At 47.8% G+C, this 16,410-nt stretch overlaps 1 long non-coding RNA gene across 5 annotated transcripts in view; it reads right to left on the bottom strand.

The window, feature by feature from the left end:
• Nucleotides 1-16,410, bottom strand: part of LOC120244226 — a 28,520-nt gene extending 12,110 nt beyond the window's left edge. For 2 of the 5 annotated variants that reach the window (XR_005531501.1, XR_005531505.1), the window contains exon 1: nt 5,733-5,796. This is a non-coding gene — a long non-coding RNA (uncharacterized LOC120244226). Of the gene's footprint in view, nt 1-1,945; nt 2,014-5,307; nt 5,402-5,732; nt 5,797-16,351 lie in introns of those variants that run through there. The other 3 variants (XR_005531503.1, XR_005531504.1, XR_005531502.1) reach the window with 3 other exon arrangements.

Here is a 16,410-nt window from a genome sequence, read left to right as displayed (position 1 = left end):
ACCCTAACCCTAAACCTAACACTCACTCTAACCATAAACTTACAGCTGACCCACACTGGCACATGCACCCTCATTTCAGACCTCCAGGGAGATCACAGGGCTGGTGTCACTTCTGCACTGGCGCTCCCCTGGATGGAACCCTAACTCTAACCAAGGCTCTTTCCCCATGGGAACCCAATTCCTACGTGTGAGAAAACCAGATTGGGCCCTGAAGAGGTGCAAGGTTAATAAGCATACAACCTGGAGTATCAAAATGACATTAACAAAGTCGGGATGGAGCTGACAAGGGGTGTCCTGAGACACAAGTGTAGCCTGGCCCACAGAGGAGGCTGGTACTTCAACTAAAAAACTAAGCCGGACTGGCAACTTGCACCATGCCCTCAACTCAGCCCTCCGGGGAGACCATTGCACTGATGGTGATCAGTTCCTGGAGCATCCTAAAATCTTACTCTCATCCTTACCCTAACCCTAACCCTACCCCTAAGTCCACACTCTAAACGTGACCCTGCACCTGAGCTGCACCCGTGCAGGGGCCCTCATTTCAGACCACAAGGGAGATCACGGGGCTGGTGTCACTTCTGCCCTGGTGACTCCTAGGCAAGGCTCACTCCCCTTTGGAACCCCCTTCCTAGGTCTCAGAAAACCAGAAAATGGGTCCCAGAAGCACTGCACAATTACTCGTCATGGAACATGGAACATCACCGTGCCATTTCCAAGCCCGGATGGAGCTGCTTTAGTCATGTCCTCAGGACCAACTCTAACCTAACCTAAAGATAAGGCTGGTCTTGGAACCCAAAGCCTAAGTCAGACTGTCACTGTCCCATGCGCCCTCAACTCAGTCCCCTGGTGGAGCAGTGCGCTGCTAGAGATTCAGCGCCTTAAGCCTCTTGGGTTCCAAACCTAACACTAAGACCAAACATAAAGCTAACCCTCACCCTAAAAATAACCCTCGCTTAACCATTAACCTTTAGCTGACCCAGACCTGTGGATGCGACCTCAGGTCTTCAATCCTCCAGGGAGATCATGGGGCTAGTGTCGCTTCTGCCCAGGCAACCCCCCTGGACGGAACCCTAACCCTAGCTAAGGCTCTGTCCCACTGGGGCCCGAGTCCTAGAGCTGAGAACACCACTGACATGAAGCGCAGAGGCGGTGCAGGCTTCATCAGCATGGAGCTTGGAACATCACCATGACATTCCCAATGCCCAGAAACAGCTGCACAGGGGAGTCCTGTGGCCCAACCATGCCCAAGCCCACAGAGGTGGCTAGCCCTTTAACCAAAACACTAAGCCTGGCTGGCACCTTCCCATGCGCCCTCAACTCAGCCCACTGGGTGAACCACTGCACTGCTGGGGGATCTGTTCCTGGAGGGTCCTAGGATCTTACTCTAACCCTAACCCTAACTCTTACCCTAGCCCTACCCTTAATGCTCACTGGAATCCTACACCTAAGCAGGCCCCGTTCAATGCCCTCATTTCAGCCCTCCAAGGAGATCAAGGGTCTGGTATCGCTCCTGCCCTGGTGACTCACTTGGACAGAAGCCTAACCCTAGCCAAGACTCTCTTTCCCATGGGGACTCAATTCCTCGGTCTGAGAAAACCATGCACCTGGGTCCCAAAAGTGGTGCAGGATGACTTGGCACGGCACAAGAAACATACCATGCCATTCCCAAAACACGGATGGAGCTGCATTAGGGATCTACTGAGGCCTTCCTGCAACCTACCCCAAAGAGGACACTGGTCTTAGACGCCAAAGCCGAAGGCTGACCTGCACCCTCCCAAAGGCCCTCAATTCAGCCCGCCGGGGAGACCCCTGCACTACTGGGGGTTCAGTGCCTGGAGACACCTGGGATCTAAGCCTAACCCTAACACAACCCTACACCTAAGCCTAACCCTAACCCCTACCATTGGCCCTACCTCTAAACGTAAACCCTATATCGAACTCACACCTGCTCATGTATCCTCATTTCAGCCCTCCAGAGGATCACAGGACTGGTGCCGCTTCTGCCCTGGTGACTCCCCTAGAAGGTTCTGTGAACCCTGGCCAAGGTTCTGTGCCCATGGTGACTTAAGCTGAGAACACTACTGACAAGGGACCAAGAATCAGTGAAGGCTTCATCAACATGGAACATGGAACATCACCATGACATTCTCAAAGCCTGGAACAGCTGCACATGTGGTGTCCTGGGACCCAACCGTGGCTGGGCACACAGAGGAAGTGTGCCCTTAAACCCAACACTAAGCCTGGCCTGCAACCTCCCGTGAGCCCTCAGCTCAGCCCTCCAGGTCGATCACAGCACTGCTGGGAATTCAGCACCTGGAGCCTCCAGGGATCTAACCCTAACCCTAAGTGTAACCTTAACCCTAACCCTAACCCTAACAGTAACCCTCATTCAACCGTTAACCTACATCTGACCTGCACCCACGCATGCGCCCTCACTTCAGCCCTCCTGTGAGAACACGGTGCTGGTGTCATGTCTGCAGTGGCAACTTCCCTGGATGGAACCCTATCTCTCGCCAAGGCCCTCTCCCCATGGGGACCGAATTCCTGGGTTTGAGAAAAACAGGGACTTTGGGCCCATAAGTGGTGTGGCTTAATCAGCATGGAAAGTGGTGAAACACTATGACATTAACAAAGCTCAGATATAGGTGCACAAGTGGTGCCCTGAGGCACCACCAATGCCTTGCCACAGAGGAGGCTGGGCCTTGAAACCCAACACTAAGCCTGACAGCCAACATCCCTTCCGCCTTCAACTCAGCCCTCCTGGGAGATCACTACACTGCTGGCAGACTAGAAGTTGGATCATCCTGAGATCTTACCCTAACCCTATCCTTAACCCGAACCCGAACCCGAACCCTAACCCTGACCCTTGCCATGCACACTCATCTGTAGCTGGGCCCACTGAGGGGAGGGCCCCGAAACAAAGCAAGTGGCCTGGCCGGCACACTGCCATGCGTCCTCAACTCAACCCTCTGGGTGGAGCACAGCACTGCTGGAGGTTCGAGCGCGGGAGCATCCCGAGCTCAGGCCCTGACCCTAGCACTAGTCTTCTGACACACCCTAACCCGAGACCTACTACCCCTCAGGCTCACCGGAACCCTACACCTGAGCCGGGCGGCGCAAGGGCCCTCATTTCAGGCCTCCCGGGAGATCGCGGTGCTGGAGCCACTTCGAACTTGGCCGCTCCCCCGGATGCCGCCCTAACCGTAGCCAAGGCTCTGGACCCCATGGGGGGCCGCATCCCCGGAACGAGAACACGGAGAACCAAAGACGAGAAGCAGCGCAGACTTCCTCGGCATGAAGCGTCGAATATCACCACAACGTTCCCGGAGCCAGGAAACGGTGGCAAGACGGGTTTCCGTAGGCCTCAGTACACCTGGGCCCACTGAGGGGAAGGGACTTGGAAGGTAAACAATAAGCCAAACAGACACCCTGCCACGCGCGCTCAACTCAGGCCTCCGGGGGGAGCGCGGCACTGCCAGCGGATCGGGTCCTGGCGCGTCCCGGGCTCGGGCCCTAACCCTAGCCGTCGAGCACCCCCCAACCCTAGCCCCGCCCCTCAGGCTCCCCAGAAGCCGGCGCCGAGGCCCGCCCCGGGCACGGGTTCTCACTTCAGCCCTCCCTGGAGAAGCCGGGACTGGTGCCGCTTCGCCCTGGCCGCTCCCCCGGACGCCGCCCTAACCCTAGCCGCGCCTCGGGCCCCACAGGTAGCCAAGTCCTGTATCCGAGACCAGCTCAGACCAGCGCCAGGAATCATCACAGGCTTTCCCGTCATGGAAGGTTGACCATCACCAGCATATTCACCCGGGTCAGACATGGGGGTACCGTGGGTTTCTGGATGCCCCACCGTAGCCGGATCCCTCGAGGAGGCAGGCCCTGGAACCCAACCTCCACGCATGCGCCCTCACGTCCCTCAGTGGGATCACAGGACTGGTGTCGCTTCTGCCCTGGTGAATCCCTTGGACAGAAGCATAACCATAACTAAGGCGCTTTTTCCATTGGGAATCAAATACTAGTTCTGTGAACAGACCAACAGGGTGCCCTGAAATTGTACAGGGTTAATCAGGACGGAGAGTGGAACATCACCATGACATCAAAATCGCCTGGATCAAGCAGCACAAGGGGTGTCGTGAGGTGCAACTGTAGCCTGGTCCACAGAGGATGCTGGATCTTGAACCCAAACACTAAGCCTGACCATCAACTTCCCTTACGCCCTCAACTCAGCCCTCGGGGGAGATCATTGCACTGCTAGCTGATTATATCCTGGATCGTTCTGGGATCTTACTCTACTCCTAACCGTAATGCTAAACCTAACCTTACCACTAATGTTCACTCTAAACCTAAGCCTACACCTGAGCCATACCCGTGCATGGGCCCTCGTTTCAGACCTCCAGGGAGATCATGGGGCTGGTGGCACTTCAGTCCTGGTGACTCCCCTGAAAGGAATTCTATCCCTAGCCAAGGCTCTCTCCCCATGGGGACCCAATTCCTAGATCTCAGGAAACCAAAAACATGGGCCCAGAAATGGTGCTGGATTACTCGGCAATGGAACATGGAACATCACCATGCCATTTCCAAGATGGGATGGAACTGCATGAGGGGTATTCTGAGGCCCAATTCTAACCTAGCCCAAAGAGAAGGCTAGCCTTGGACCCCAAACCTAGCCAGACTGCTGCCCTTCTATGCGCCCTCAAACACAGCCCTCCAGATAGAGCACTGCACTGCTGGGCATTCAGTGCCTGGAGCTTCCTGGGATCTAACCATAACCCTAAGACTAACCCTAAAGCTAACCTTAATCCTAACACTGACCTTCATGCTAACCATAAACCTATGGCTGTCCAGGACCCGCGCAGGTGCCCCCACTTCAGCCCTCTGGGAGGTCATGCGGTGGTGTCACCTCTACCCTGCCAACTCCCCTGGACCAAACCCTAACCCTGTACAAGGCTCTCTTGCCAGGGGGACACAATTCCTAGGTTTGAGAAAAACAGGGACGTGGGGCCCAGAAACGGGGCAAGCTTAATCAGCATGGAATGTGGAACATCACCATGACATTAACAAAGCCCACGCTGAGCTGCACAAGGGGTGTCCTGAGGCATTACCATGGCCTGAACACCAGAAAAGGCTGGGCCCTGAACCCAAACACTAAGCCCGACAGGCAACTTCCCCTGCGTCCTCAACACAGCCCTCTAGAGAGATCACTGCACTGCTGGGTGATCAGTTTGTGGAGCATCCTGGGACCTTACTCTAACCCTAACCCTAACCACTACCCCTAAGCCTCACTCAAACCAAAACCCTACACCCGACACGCACCTGGACATGAGCGCTCATTTCAGCCTCCAGGGAAATCACGGGACTGGCATCGTTTCTGCTCTGGCAACTCCCCTGGACAGAACTATAGCCCTAGATAAGGCACTCTTACCATAGGGACCCAATTCCTAGGTCTGAGAACATCACGGACATGTCATTAGAAGAGGTGCAGCTTCATCAGCCTGGAAGTGGGAACATCATCATGCTATTAACAAAGCCCGAATGGAGATGCACAAAGGTGTCATGAGGCCCTTTGCTAGCCTGGCCCACAGAGGAGGCTCTCCCTTGAACCCAAAAACTAAGCCTGACAGACACTTTCCCATAAGCTCTTAACTCAGCCATCAGGGTAGAACACTTCACAGCTCGGTGTTCAGCACCTGGAGCAACCTGGGTTCTAACCCTAACCCTAACCTTACCCCCACCTGCACCTGCACATGGGCCTTTATTTCAGCCCTCCAGAGAGATCACCAGATGAGTGTTGCTTCTGCCTTTGCGACTCCCCTGGACGGAACAGTAACCCTGGTCAAGGCTCTATCCCCATGGGGACCAAAATCCAAAGTCTGAGAACGCCACAGACATGGGGCTTAGAAGTGATGTAGGCTAAATCAGCACGGAACTGGGAATATCATCATGCTATTTAAAAAGCCTGGATGAAGCAGCACAAGGGGTGCCTTAAGGCCCAACATTTTCCTGAACCCTAGAGGGGGCTGGCCCTTGAAAATGAAGACTAAGACTGACTGGCACATTCCCATGTGCCCTAAGTTAAATCCTCTAGGGAGAACACTGCACTGCTAGGTGACAGGTTCCTGGAGCATCCTTGGATCTAAACCTAACTCTACCCTTAACCCCAAACCCTAACCCCTAGCACAAAACCCTAAACCCTAACCCAAACCCTTACCCCTAAGCCTTAACCCTAATTGAACCTTAAACCTTAACCCCTAACCCCTGACCACAAACTCCAACCCTAACCCTAAACCTAACACTGCCCTAACCCTAACTACTATCCCCCAACACCTAATTCCTAACCCTGACCTAGCCCATATCCTAACCCCTATCCCTAACCCTAACCCCTAACACTATCCCTAACCTCTTTCTCTAACCCTAACGCAAACACGAGCCATCTAACCCTAACCCTAACTGCAACCTTTAATCCTAACCACTAACCCCTAACTGTATTCCTAACCCTAACCCTAACCCTAACCCTAAACGCAATGAAAGAAATTAAAGACAATATAAAGAGTACTATGGCAATAGCACACAATGCAACATGTAGATTCAATGTTATTCACAGGAAAATTCACAAAATCCTCTGAGAAGAAATGCACAAGCTAATCCTAACAGTCATATGGAAAATCAAGGGACCACAAAATAAAACAATCGAAAAAAATCCAAGTAGAAGCTCATACTTCCCAATTTTAAATCTCAAAACAAAGCAACAGTAAATAAAACATCATGATACTGTCATGAGGATATACATAAAGATCAGTGGGATTTCATTGAGAACCCCTCCCCCTGAAATAAACCCTTTCATCTATGGTCAACCGAATTTTGACAAGGGTGGACAGCATGACATTGGAGAAACAATGGTCTTTTCAACAAAGGGTGCTAGACAACTGGCTATCAATGTGCAGAGGAATGAAATTGGACTCTTACCAGCTTTTAAAACTAACAAGAGACAGAAAGCTAACCAAAATGACGAAACGGAAGAACTCTCCGCCAAATAAATTCCAGGAAGAAATGACAGCTAAAGAACTACTCAAAACAGATATAAGCAATGTAACTGAACAAGAATTTAGAACAATAGTCATAAAATTAATCACTGGGCTTGAAAAAGGCATGGAAGACATCAGAGAAACTATGGCTACAAAGACTATGGAGCTTAAAAATAGTTGTGATGAATTTAAAAGTGCTATATATGAGGTGCATAATAAAATGGAGGCGTGTAATGCATGGATTGAAGAGGCACAGAGGAGAATAGGTGAATTAGAAGACACAATTACAGAAAAAGAGGAAGCTGAGAAAAAGAGAAATAAACTGATCCAGGAACATAAAACGTGGTTCGAGAGCTCAGTGATACAATCAAATGTAACAATACCTGTATCATAGGAATTCAAGAAGAGGAAAAAAGCGGTAAAGGCACTGAGGACTCCTTGAACAAATTATAGCCAAGAATGTCCACAATTGGGGGAAGGAAAGAGACATTGAAATCCAAGAGGCACAGATAACTCCCCTCAGATGTGTCTTGAATTGATCTTCTGCACGACATATCATAGTGAAACTGGAAAAATACCAGGACAAAGAGAGAATTCTGAAAGCAGCTAGGGACAAAAGGCCCCTAACATACACAGGGACACCTACCAGAGTCATTACAGACCTATCTACTGAAACTTGGCAGGCCAGAAAGGAAAGGCAGGAAATCTTCAATGTGATGGACAGAAAAAAATATGCAGCCAAAGGGATGCCTGGGTGGCTCAGTAAGTTAAGCGTCCGACTTCAGCTCAGGTCATGATCTCATGGTTCGTGGGTTTGAGCCCTGTGTCAGGCTCTGTGCTGACAGCCAACTCAGGGCCTGGAGCCTGCTTCTGATTCTGTGCCTCCCTCTCTCTCTGACCCTCGCCTGCTCATGCTCTCTCTCTCCCTCTCTCTCTCTTTCAGAAATAAATAAGAAATGTTAACGAATCCTCTATCCACCAAGCCTGTCATTCAGAATAGAAGGAGAGATAAAAGTCTTTCCAAATAAACAAAACTTGAAAAAATTCGTCACCACTAAACCACCCCTACAAGAAATCCTGAGGGGGACTCTCTGAGGGAAATGTTTAAGGAACGCAAGATACCAGAGACACCACCACAAGCATAAGTCCCACAAAGGACAAGATGACTCTAAACCCATATTTTTCAATAACAACACTGAATGTAAATGGACTAAATGCCCCAATCAAAAGACATAGGGTAGCAGAATGGATAAAAAACCAAAATCCATCTATCTGCTGTCTACAAGAAACTCATTTTAGACCTGAGGACACCTTCAGATTGAAAAGAAGGGGATGAAGAAATATATATCATGCTACTGGAAGTCAAAAGAAAGCTGGAGTAGCTATATGTATATAAGACAAACTTGACTTTAAAGTAAATACAGTAACAAGGGATGAATAAAGACATTATATAATAATTACAGGGTCTATCCATTAAGAAGAGGTAACAATTATAAATGTCTACATATCGAATATGGGAGCACCTAAATATATAAAACAGTCACATACAGAAACAATCTTATGGACAAGAATGTGCTAATAACAGGGGACTTTAATACTCCATTTACAGCAATGAATAGATCAACTAGACAGAAAATCACTAAAGACACAATGGACTTGAATGACACATGGGACCAGATGGATCTGACAGATATATTTAGAACTCTACGTCCTGAGGCCATGGAATTCACTTTCGTCTCAACTGCATATGGCACATTCTCCAAGACAGATCACATACTGGGACATAAAGCAGTCCTCAATAAATGTAAAAGAACTGAGATCCTACCATGCACACTTTCAGATCACAATGCTATGAAACTCGAAATCAATCACAGGAAGAAGTCTGGAAAACCTCCAAAAACATGGAGGTTAAACAACACCCTACTAAAGAACGAATGGGCCAATTGGGCAATCAGAGAAGAAATTTAAAAATATATGGAAACAAATGAAATTGAAAATACAACAATCCAAACTCTATGGGATGCGGCGAAGGCAGTCCTAAGAGGAAAGTACAATGCACTCCAGGCCTATTTCAAGAAATTAGAAAAAGCGGAAGTGTAAAATCTAATAGCGCACCTAAAGCAACTAGAGGGAGAGCAACAAGAGCACCCCAAACCCAGTAGGAGAAGAGAAATAATAAAAACCAGGGCAGAAATAAACAATATAGAAACCAAAGAAACAGTTGAACAGATGAACGAAACCAAGAGTTGGTTTTTTGAAAAAATAAACAAAATTGACAGACCTGTAGCTAGGCTTCTCAGAAAGAAAAGAGAGCACTCAAATAGACAAAATAATGAATGAAAGTGGACTAATTACAACCAACCCCTCAGAAATATAAGCAATCATCAGGGAATATTATGAAAAATTATATGCCAACAAATTAGACAACATAGAAATGGACAAATTCCTGAACAGACCCATAACGAGTGAGGAAATCAAATCAGTTATCAAAAATCTCCCAACAAATAAGAGCCCTGGGCCAGATGGCTTCCTCAGGGAATTCTACCAGACACTTAAAATAGAATTAATACCCATTCTTCTCAAGAGATTCCAAAACATAGAAATCGAAGGGAAACTTCGACTCATTTAATGAAGCCAGCATCACTTTGATTCCCAAGCCAGACAGAGACCCAGCAGAAAAGGAGAACTACAGGCCAATATCCTTGATGAGTACAGATGCAAAACTCCTCAACAATATACTTGCAAATCGAATTCAACAGCACATAAAAAGAATTATCCACTAAGATCAAGTGGGATTCATTCCTGGGTTACAGGGCTGGTTCAATATTCCCAAATCAATCAATGGGATACATCACATCAACAAAAGAAAAGATAAAAACCACATGATCCTGTCAATAGATTCAGAAAAAGCATGTGACAACATACAGCATCCCTTCTTAATAAAGACTCTAGAGAAAGTTGGGATAGAAGGAAGCTACTTAAACATCATCAAAGCCATCTATGAGAAGCCCTCAGCTAACATCATCCTCAACGGGGAAAAACTGAGAGCTTTCCCCCTGAGATCAGGAACACGACAGGGATGTCCACTCTCACTGCTGTTTAACATAGTGCTGGAAGTCATCGCATCAGCCGTCAGACAACAAAAGGAAATAAAAGACATCAGAATTGGCAAAGAAGAAGTCAAACTTTCACTTTTCGTGGACGACATGATATTCTACATGGAAACCCGACAGAATCCACCAGAAGCCTACTAGATCTGATCCAAGAATTCTGCAAAGTTGCAGGGTACAAAATCAACGTACAGAAATCGGTTGCATTTTTATACACCAATAATGAAGCAACAGAAAGAGAACTCAAGAAATGGATCCCATCATAATTGCACAAAAAAACATAAAATTCCTAGGAATAAACCTAACCAAACATATAGGAGATCTGTATGATGAAAACTATAGAAAACTTATGAAGAAAATTGAAGACGACACAAAAAAATGGAACAACATTCCATGCTCATGGTTCAGAAGATCAATATATTTAAAATGTCATTACTACCCAAAGCAATCTGCACATTCAATTCAATCCCAATCCAAACTGCACCAGTATTCTTCTCAAAACTAGAACAAACTATCCTAAAATTTGTGTGGAACCACAAAAGACCCCGAAGAGCCAAAGTAATATTGGAGAGGAAAACCCAAATGGGAGGCATCACCATCCCAGACTTTAGCCTCTACTACAAATCTGCAATAATCAGACAGTATGGTATTGGCACAAAAACAGACACAGAGACCAATGGAATAGAATAGAGAACTCAAACTGGACCCACAAATGTATGACCAACTAATCTTTGACAAAGCGGGAAAGAGTATCCAATGGAAAAAAGACAGCCTCTTTAACAGATGGTGCTGGGGGAACCGGACAGCAACATGCAGAAGAATGAGACTAGATCATGAAACGATGCTCAGCATCCCTCCTCATCAGGGAAATACAAATCAAAACCACACTGAGAAAGCACCTCACGCCGGTCAGAGTGGCTAAAATGAGCAAATCAGAGGACTCTAGATGCTGGCGAGGATGTGGAGAAACGGGCACCCTCCTCCACTGTTGGTGGGAGTGTAAACTGGTGCAGCCCCTCTGGAAAACAGTGTGGAGGTTCCTCAGGAAACTAACACTAGAACTCCCCTAGGACCCAGCAATAGCACTGCTAGGAATTTACCCAAGGGATACAGAAATGCTGAGGCATAGGAGCACGTGTACCCCAATGTTCATAGCAGCACTCTCCACAATAGCTAAAACATGGAAAGAGCCTAAGTGTCCATCAACAGATGAATGGATCAAGAAGTTGTGGTTTATCTATACCATGGAATACTACATGGCAATGAGAAGCAATGAAATCTGGCCTGTGTAGCAATGTGGATGGACCTTGAGGGTGTTATGCTGAGCGAAATAAGTCAGGCAGAGAAGGACAAATACCATATGTTTGCACGTATAGGAGGATTAGGAGGAACTTAACGGAGGAACAAGGGAGAGAAGAAGGGGGGAAACATAGTGGGGGAAAGGGAGGGAGGCAAACCATGAGAGACTCTTGAGTGCTGAGAACAAACTGAGGACTCGTGGGTGTTGGGGGTGGAGGGGGGAGGTGAGCATGGAGGAGGACACTGGGTGTTATATGGAAACCAACTTGACATTAGTAAAAAATAATAAAAATAAAAAACTTTTTTTAAATAAAAAAATGTAGTCTATGCAGTGTATAAGGAGGTAGTATATGGAGTTGAAAATTATTTAGCCATAAGAAATGAAATCTTGTCATTTGCAACAAGGTGGACGGAGCGAGAGAATGTTCTGCTGGGGGCAGTAAGCCTGTCAGAGAAAGACAAATACCACACGACTTCACGAACACATGGAAATGAAACAACACAAAGGAGACAGTGACAGACAGACTTAACGAGGCGGCAAACCAGCGTTTCCACGGGGGGCGGGGGAGGGCCGGGGGTGAGACAGGTGGCGGGGATGAGGGAGCGCGCTTGTGACGAGCACGGGGTGATGCGCGGGTGCTGCTCTATGTTGTACACCTGAAACTATTATCACACTGCAGCTTTACTAGCTGGGACTCACATTAGAAAATAAGCTTTATTACACCGACCCACCAGGTTTTCTCTAGTTTTCAATTACTTCATTATGTTGGGGAAAGAACCATTAAATTTGTTAAGAGCATGTGTGATGTGGGGGCAGTTTGTGCCCTTACCTCGGTCTCTGGTTCCAGCAGGAGTCGGAAGGGGGGTCCCAGCTCATTGTTCTAGAAGGTCCTGAGAGTGAGCATTTCACATCCTGACTGACTGCAGCTCCCCTTCTTCTGAATTGCTCAGGATTTCTCCCCAGAATCGAGCCCGGACCCGGAACAAACCATCGGGTGCACCTATGGCGTGGTGTCGGGGGACCCCTGCACCCACGGACCCTTTAGTGAACTACGTCCTGTCCAAACACCGTCAGGGAAGGTGAGGGACGAACCGGCGGCGGCGCAGGACACGCAAGGGACCGAGCGGCCCCCCGACCAGCGCCTCCTCAGCGCTCCGCCCGCAGGGCAGCTCCTCTCTGGTGACCCGGGAGACTCCAAGAGGCTGCAAACCTCCCGAGGTCTCTCCTGGGGGTTGGGGTCGGGGGGGTGCGGAACCTGCTGGAAACGCAGCTCTGTTCTCCGTCCTGAGGCAGCTGCAGAGGCCCCGAGTCCTCTGGAGGCCAGAGAAGCCCTTCCTGCTCGCAGGTGCCCGGGGTCAGAAAAGCCGGTGGGGCGCCCTCTGCCGGCCACCACTGTGCACGCAGAGGACCGGTGTGTGGTGCTCGCGCGCCCTCTGCTGGCCACCGTGGGAATTCCTGTAATGGTGAAGGTCATGGCCGCTCAGCGGAGCCACTGAAGGTGCTCTGGGCAACTAAGCCTGCTCTCTGGATTGTGAGGATCTTCGTGACAGGGCCCGGGCCACAAAGAAATCTTTTCCTTCTCCTTTCTTGTGAGTGAAGAATGAAACCGAATTTACTAATGTAATGACATCATCTGTAATGTTTAAGCAATGTTCACAGAAAACTGGACCGCCAATTTACACATGAACAACAGGTAATTGTGTTTATCACCAAAATACTTAGACTAGATAAAAAATTGACACCTTTGAGAGAGAGAGAGATACTGGCTTCCAGCTATGGCATGAATAAGTCATACAGATATAAGGTACGGCCAATGGAAGAGAGTCAATCCTGTAATAATAGTGTTGCATGCTTTCACATGATAGGTACACTTGTGGTTTAGTACAACATAATTTATAGACATATAAATGGAATGCCCAGGATGTATGCCTAAAATTAATACAACAAATGCATGAACGGTATTTCATCCAAAATTGTGCTGACGGGGCTGTGTGTGCAAGCGTGACACCCCTCCATAGCCAATGGGTGGGGGGTTGCAGGGAATCGAAACAAGGCTGTCCCAGATGGGAAAGAATGTTTTGCAAATTGTAGGTGGCTGTTAGGGATGTGGCAATGAGAGTTATTAGTAGGGCTCAGGCACTGGTATAGGACCTTAAAACTTAATACCAAAAATCTACAACCAACTCCTAAATTCATACTGCGTTAATTTAACAATAGAAGCAAGAATGCTAGTATGAGTAATAAATAGTTCTCCTTGCGTAAGCTTATATCAGAGAGGATAATCACTAGTAGTGAACCGAAGGACAGGCAGCACCCCCACGTGGCCCGTGAAGGGGGGCAGGCGGCTCTTCCCTACATGGTCCCTGAAGGGGGACAGGCGTCACCCCCCATGTGGCCCCTGAAGGCGGGGACAGGTGGCACCCCCCAGCCCCTGATGGAGGGGCAGGCAGGACCCCCCCTACGTGGCCCCTGAAGGAGGGCAGGTGGCTCCCCCTTGCTTGGCCCCTGAACTGGAGGGAGCCCTGGGGGGCAGGCCGCTTCCCCCTACGTGGCTCCTGAAGGAGGGCGGGCAGCTCCTCCTACATGGTCCACGTCAATGATGGGCTGTAGGACGCGATGAAGGGGTTCAGGCGACACACCCCTACACTGCTGATGAGGGGGTACAGGACGCTAATGAGGAGATACAACCGGTGCACCCCTACATGGCCCATGAAGTGGTGCAGGCGGTTCACGCCCACATCGCCAATGACGGGGTAAAGAGTCTACAAAAATTATATACCAAACCTTGCTAGCTAAGATGGTATGTTTATCTCTTCCAAGTTACTAAAAGATTGATGCTTTCATTCAGCTTAATGGTCAACCTGATATATGATGGGCTCCTAGGAAAACAAGAGTAATTTATACTTGGAGATTCAGGCTATTTCTTTGTTTTAATCACCAGTCATTATAAGTATGTTTCTGTCTACAGATTTATTCTAAACCTATTTATTATTATTATTTTTTAATGTTTTATTTATTTCTGAGGGAGAGACAGAGAGAGAGAGACAGCATGAGCAGGGGAGGTTCAGAGAGACAGGGAGACACAGAATCAAGCAGACTCCAGGCTCTGAGCTGTCAGCACAGGGCCGGATGCAGGGCTCGAACCCATGAACTGTGAGATCATGACCTGAGCTGAAGTCGGTCGCTTCACCGACTGAGCCACTCAGGCGCCCTATATATTTTTTAGTGTTTTATTTTATATTTCAGAGAGACAGAGAGAGTGCGCGCAAGAGTGGGGGGAGGGGCAGAGAGAGGAAGACACAGAATCTGAAGCAGCTCCAGCCTCCCAGCTCTCAGCACAGAGCCAGACACAGGGCCTGAATTCACCAGCAGTGAAATCATGACCTGAGCTGAAGTCACACACTTAACCAACTGAGCCACCCAGTTGCCCCTAGAGCTATTTTAAATTTCAAGATTAATATTATCTAAGCCTTTAGCTCATTCACAAGGCACCTTTACTTTGAACAAAATGTATTTCAATAAAATGCCCTAGTCTTCTATTTTTAAGAGCCACACAGACATAGAAGCAGAAAACCAACAGCTTCCTCATAAACAACTTAAGAGCCATCTCTACACCCCTGGTGCCAATTTAAAGCAACCACTACATAGCCACTTGCATGGCCACTTGATCAACATCCATAGCTCAGGGCCATGGTTTGGAAACGCCAGATGAAACCAGAGCTCAACGGGTGTAAGGGGTCACGCCATGACCTAGCATATTCCCATCTGCATGTCCAAATGACAACTGTTAACAGCTGCTTTCCTGTCAATTTAATGATCACACAGCTTGCATGAATGCAAATACAGCATACTTTTTATTTTTTGATTTTTTAAAAACTAGTTTATTGTCAAGTTGGTTTCCATACAACACCCAGTGCTCATCCCCACAAGTGCCCTCCTCCATGCCCATCGCCCCCCTCCCTCCCCACACCCATCAGTCCTCAGTTTGTTCTCAGCATTCAAGAGTCTCTCATGGTTTGCCTCCTTCCCTCTCCCCGCTATTTCCCCCCTTCTTCTCTCCCTTGTTCCTCCGTTAAGTTCCTCCTAATCCTCCTATACGTGCAAACATATGATATTTGTCCTTCTCTGCCTGACTTATTTCACTCAGCATAACACCCTCAGGTTCCATCCATGTTGCTACACAGGCCAGATTTCATTCTTTCTCATTGCCATGTAGTATTCCATTGTCTAGATAAGCCACAAGCAAAACTCATTCTAAAATATAAAATCTATGGAGGAAAATCCTAATTTTTATTTTAAACAATCAGCTGCACCCAAAGACAGAACTATATTCTCCTAACTATAAATAACTGACTTTCAAACTCTACAATGGTTTTTCACCAAGAGAACTCAGGCATGTTACCAAGAACACATGGCAAACTCTTACAACAAAGGCAATGACCTTTTCCTCTATATTTTAGGATAAAATAATAGATATTTCCTTGACATTATGAATTCATTGTATACTTCTGACTTCTTAAAAAGGAAAGAAACTTTCTTAGTACTCTTAGTGGCTAAATTTTGCAAAGAGAAGGATATATTTAGACAATCATTAAGGATAACAGAAATTGCAGAAGTAAAAAAAATGATATCATTCAAATTCAGCCGGTGGGTATAATTACTCAGATTCTAAACTTAATCCCATTTCCTGAAATGTGACACCCGCTTTACAGGTACCATCGCTTATAATATATCAGGCTGAAGGATGGCTTTTCCCCATTCACCTTGGGGACAATGTGGGAGATGAAAGAAAGTGGGCTTTGGAGCCCATGAGAACGAAGCTATCAAAATGATAGCACTTACTAGCACTGTGATCTCAGAAACATGATCTACTCTCTTTTGAGCCTCAGATTATAGATTTTCATCATGAGAGTAACCACACTTACCTCACCGGGAGGTTATGATGCGCACGCTTAGGACGTAATTCCAGTGCCAGCCAGAAACT

This window comes from Hyaena hyaena, unplaced genomic scaffold, assembly GCF_003009895.1.
Source record: "Hyaena hyaena isolate Hyena2069 unplaced genomic scaffold, ASM300989v1 scaffold_376, whole genome shotgun sequence".
Lineage (NCBI taxonomy): Eukaryota > Metazoa > Chordata > Mammalia > Carnivora > Hyaenidae > Hyaena > Hyaena hyaena.
Note: the sequence above shows the minus strand (reverse complement) of the source record. Positions and strands in the feature narration are given on the sequence as shown.